Source organism: Phycodurus eques, chromosome 10 (genome assembly GCF_024500275.1).
Source record: "Phycodurus eques isolate BA_2022a chromosome 10, UOR_Pequ_1.1, whole genome shotgun sequence".
Taxonomy (NCBI): Eukaryota; Metazoa; Chordata; class Actinopteri; order Syngnathiformes; family Syngnathidae; genus Phycodurus; species Phycodurus eques.
The window spans coordinates 10,276,741-10,282,740 of NC_084534.1; positions in this window are offsets into that span (position 1 = coordinate 10,276,741).

Genomic DNA, 6,000 nt, shown 5'->3' on the forward strand with positions numbered 1-6,000 from the left:
CATTATCTGGACAACCCATTTGAAAAAAAAATGGAAATCTTTTCAAGAGAAGTAAAAATAAACAACAGAGTAATGTAGTTGCTTACGTGTACTCATGCTCTCATAACTCGGGTTACTGTATTTAAAATTAAACAATGTCATTTAGAAGCACTGACTCTGGACAATTGACAATTGTCATTCGATTAAAGGTTATGTTTCATATGCTATGGTATGACACAACAGATGACATTTTGATGGAGACACTAAAATATACTTGTTCAGTAGTACGAAAATTATATTCACATGTAGCTACTCACAATTGTATTGTACAATTTATCACCGTGTTCGTATTGCAAGGTGATCCGATGCAAAGAGACTTATAACGCACCTGGCATCTTCGAGCGCCAACTCTTTCCTCATGCCCGCAAATGTCTCCGCACCATTTTTTTTTTTTTTTTTAATATATATATATATATATTTTTTTTTCTTTAATGTCCACAACTGACCGCTCGGAACTGGCATAATATTTTAGATGCTACTTTCTGCTCCGCTCTTGCATCAATAGTAAATGATAGGGAGAGAGGGAAAAAAAAAGAGAAGAGAGTTTTGCATGCTTATGAACCGAAACGAAAGCTTCGGACAGTTATCATCAACCGTCTGTTACTTAGCTGTCCTAAAACATTCACAATCACATCATTTTTAGTTCTAATTGTCCCAAATCAGTCGATGAAACTTTGACCAGCTAGCTAAAATGTTAAATTAGCTTACCTGTCTTTGTGAGTTTTGTAGTGACGGATGAAGTTCGATGTCGAGTTGCAAGCCAGGTTGCCATCCTCTTTTTGCAGACTTGAATGACAACATAATCCTTGAATCTAAATTTTATTATCTTTGGAGCTCCTTTCATCGTTGTTCATGCAGATGGTCACACTGGCAAGTGCACAACAATGCAAACTTGGTTGCCAGGTTGGGGCAAATGACCCCCCTACCCTAAAAGCGATGACTAGTTCAAGTCAAATCTCTTGGCTACCAAGTCAAGTCAAGTCTTTAAGTATTTGGAAAGCAAGTTGCAAGTCATAAAACTGGCAACTCAACCTGAGTCAAGTCAATTGACTTGAGGCTCCTCATCTCTGATTTCAACCTCCATTGCAAGAAGAAATTTATTGCAAAGGTTGCAAACGTACAATAGCTCAAGACAACTTACTTCGAGTTGCCATCGGAAAGTTTGTAAATTTTGCAAATGCGGCACATGCATCTAATTTACAGTGGAGGTAGACTCATTTTGAGTGCTACTGCATTATGGATGTGAAGAGTTTTGTAGTACATTCAATCTTTTAATTCCATCTGTAAACAAAATACATATATTTTGTGTGTATGACTCTTTGTGGCTTCCCTCATACACACATTATCACATACACTAACACACACTACACACATGCACACCTGTGTGAAAGAAGAGAAAAAAGTGAGCTGGTGGTTGCTGGAGGCTCAGGGAGTATGTGCGACTCTTTCCTGTGTGCAGGAGAGCTTCGAGACTTGTTTACCCTTTGAGCTCCTCATTTACTCTCTGGAACAAAAGGACCACAAAAATACCACAAAAGGAACCACAAGCTCTATGAAAGCAAAGAACACAGTTTTAAAAGGAGACAGTTTAGAAGGAAAAAAAAAACTATGCCATGCCTTCTTCAGGATAAATATGTTCGATTGATTTTGTTGTGGAATACGCAACAATACATGTACATGCTCATTCCATGTAAAAGATGCATTTAAATACGTATATGATATGTAATCATACAGATGATATCATATCATAATAGATTTATAGGAGACGCTTTAAAATTTTTCACTCCCTGAAGTAAATGCTACTAATATAAAGATCGACAAACGCAGAAGACTTAATAGTAATTGTAGGAGAAATTATGCAGTGGATTTCTGTATGAGCCTTTTCACGTGTAGACAAGAATCACAAAAACCTTCTTGTGCTGCATCTATTGGTTATTTTTCTTAAAGCTGCAAAACAGAAGTCATACAATAAAACAATATACAATAGTTACTGTAACGTGTAATTTGTTTAATGTACCATGTGTAGTGCTCATGTTTACATTTTTGGGGGATTTTTTTATGATTTGTAACTAATGCTCCCATTGAGTCTAAGAAGTACACACAAGTGAAATTAATAGAACAGCGGCACAGTGGGCGACAGCACATCTGGCTCACAGTTTTGAGGACAGGGATTCAAATCCCGCCCTCGCCTGTGTGGAGTTTGCATGTTCTTCCCCGTGCCTGTGTGTGATTTCTCCGGGCACTCCGGTTTCTTCCCACATCCCAAAGACATGCGTGGTTGGTTAACTGAAGACTCTAAATTGCCCGTAGGTGTGAATTTGAGTGCGAATGGTTGTTTGTTTCTATGTGCCCTGTGATTGTAAAGAATTTGTAAAACTGATTACATGCTAAATTAGTTAATAGACTGCCTTTGTTTTTATACGTCTTGTATCTAAGTTAAGGTATTAAACTTACTGTTTAGAGGAAGCATCATCATAGGTTAAGTCTCCATTTTCTATTCTTACTCCACTTGATCTTCCTCTTGTTTTATAATCCACAACTTCATCGTAAATAACATTAGGAAAGCTACATCTAATCCAATAACTCTGATGTACAATGTTCTTTGTATGTGTTTTAAACTGCTCTTGTACTGCATACTACAAGCTATTCTTGAGCCTCTAGTCAAGCTCTCGCACACACATATGCGCACATTCAAGTTTGAGGTTGGACATTCTCACTGTGACTCAGACAGGGAAGCCTGTGAAGGTGTTTGCAAGTGATTCTCAGAGGAAACATGCCGTGGGCTAAGTGACTTTGGGTCTTCCCTCGAGTAATGAAGCAGCAACTCAAATCCAGACTGATTTAAAACCAGGTAGCAGGAGTCCCAAAGTTAAAAAAAACAACCATTTAATAATATCCTAGTGAGGAGAAGCGGCTCAGAAAATGGATGGATGGATAAAAATGGAATATTAACAGGCTGACAGTTAAACAGTAATGGCAGTCCTCTGTCTTTGGTCTCCTTCCACCCATGGAACAGATCAAAACCCACAACAATGTAACAGTTTCAGAATTCGCTTCCCACTACTAAACTGATGTACCGTATTTACTTTCAGTAAAGAGGAAAATGGGGGTAGATGTTAAAGAAGATATGAACTAGAAATGGAAACTTCACCAAGGTTCTCCTGTACTACTGTATTTTACATTAAGTATCTGCTCAATCGCAAAGATAAAAGATACACTGAGATTTACAGTATATCTGTATGAAGGCTGGATCAGTCGAACAAACCATTTTTATTATCTTTTATGTATTTATTTATTGTAGCCATTCTTCTGCCCGGTGTATGCAGAAAATGTGATACACACATCACTCGTCCTTTTTTATTTATTTATTTTTGCCTGCATGTTTTTATATGGTTTATACCAAGACTGGCAAAAACCCAAGACAGATACAGTCTAACATGCATTCCTTTTTGTTGTTGCTGTTTTTGCAATATACAATTTTTATTACTGTGCGTGTGAGTGTGTCACATGCTTCTTTTAATGTTTACTTGCACTGAACTGTCAGAGGAGAAATTTAAAATTCCAACTATTACGTAGCAATACAGCGGCTGAAATAAGTATTTAACAGGTCACCATTTTTCTCAATAAATATACTTCCAAAGGTGCTATTGACCTGAAAACTTCACCAGATATTGGGAACAACCCAAGTAATCCATACATACAAAGAAAGTAGAACAAATAAGCTCAGAAATTAAGTTGTCTAATAATGTGAAATGATACAGGGGAAATGTATTGAAGACTCCAACTGGTATTTATTTAATACTTTGTACAAAAGCCTTTGTTTGCAATGACAGCTTCTAGACGCCTCCTGTATGGAGAAACTAGTCGCATGCATTGCGCTGGTGCGATTTTGGCCCGTTCCTCCACACAAGCAGGCTTCAAATCTTGAAGGTTCCGTGGGCTTGTTTTATGGACCTTGAGTTTCAGTTCTTTCCACAGATTTTGATTAGATTCACTTCAGGTGATTGGCTGGGCCATTCTAGTAGCTTTATTTTGTTTCTTTGAAACCAATTGAGAGTTTCCTCGGTAGTATGTTTTGGATCATTATCCTGCTGAAATGTCCAACCTCGTTTCACATATTTACACACAATTTCTGATCTTATTTTTTTTATTCTTTCTTTGTTTGTATGGATTAATTGGGTTGTTCCCAACACCTCGTAAAATCTTCATGTCAATAGCACCTTTGAAAGTACAGTAGATTTACTGAGAAAAATGGTGACAATAAATACCATGTCACAACTATGTATTTTTATAAACACACTATAAATGACCATGTTTGAACATCAATTATTAACAACATTTAATTTAATTTAGAAGTGTGTCAAGCTAGTACCCATTCACATAAATTATTATGCCTACACAAGTTAAGTAGCTTTCAGTTTCAAAATGTTTGGTGACCCCTGATTTAGAGTGTCCAAGCCCCCCAGCAGAGATGTTATTGATATTAAATCACACATACTTTACCACTGGTTCAATAGCTCTGCCATCCAGGGGACTCATACAAATATTTTCCCTGGTGGAGTCAGTACTTCATCAGGAAGTTGCCAAATTACACTTTTCATTTAGTGTGAAGAGCCATATATGTGGCACATACAGCTGAGACTCCCAACCCACACGGCATCAGTAACAGCCCAGAACACTGAGGTAATGCTGAGTGTGCATCATACAAAACTGCAGGTCTGCTTACCTTTTGGCTTCGACAGTGTGTGAGACAGTCCTTCCGTGGCTGGAAAGTGATGGATCTTTGTCATGCAGAGAAACTCATTGTGTGGGCTGTATTATGTAAATTAGCCCCACTGGTACATCACAGCGGGCCAAATTTCTGAATGGCTCACTAACATACACATTTTCAGGAATAGGCAGCAGACAAAATGATGTTCTGTATTTGGTTTTTTAATTTCACAATTGAGGGTTTTTATATTTTTAGTGGCCACCTGAGAGAGAATATATTTTCTAAGTGCATTAGAATTGCAAAGTATGATTTTTATTTTTTATTTTTTTTAGTGATGATTTTTGGAACCTCTGTATTAAATAAATAATAATAATAATAATAAATAATTACTTTCTCTGGGGACTCCAGTTTCCTCCCACATCCCAAAAACATGCATGGTAGGTTAATTGAAGACTGTAAATTTCCCATAGGTGTGAATGTGAGTGCGAATGGTTGTTTGTGCCCTGCGATTGGCTGGTGACCAGTTCAAGGTTTACCTTGCCTCTCGCCCGCAGTTAGCTGGGATAGGCTCCAGCATACCCGTGACCTTAGTGAGGATAAGCAGTGTAGGAAATGGATGGATGTTTGAGACATGACCAGAGAGAGCCACTCCCATGCATCAACTTTAGAAGAAGGAAGTTACTTTTTAAAAAGTCATAGCTTTTACAGCTATTTGTCAAATGTGACAAAAATTGCAATTATGGAAATTTCCAAAAGCAACTGTAATTTAATTACACACCAAGTGAGGATAAGCGGTACAGAAAATGGATGGATGGACAAAACAAAACAATTTTTCATTTACATGTAGAGTGTAAGTCAATGAAGATGTAGTGGTACATTCACCTGACTTTCTTGCAGTCGCTAAATTCAGTTCCCACTCAGTGACGGTGTGAATGTGAGTGCGAATGGTTGTCCACATCTATATGTGCCCTGCGACCAGTTCATGGTGTAGTCTGCCTTTCGCCGGGAGTAAGCTGGTATAGGCTCCAGCGCTCCGCGACACTGAACAGGATAAATCGTATTGAGAATGGATGGATGGATGTTGAGTCCACTATGGACAGCAAAATGAATGTCAGTGTCAGGACAAATTGCTCATGAAGTATAGGAGACAGACTAGACATCTTCAATAGACTATTCAAGGTGGCCACATTATATCCCAGCTGCTGATTTTTGGATGTTTGAAGAAAACAATATACTGGTTAAGTCTGCCT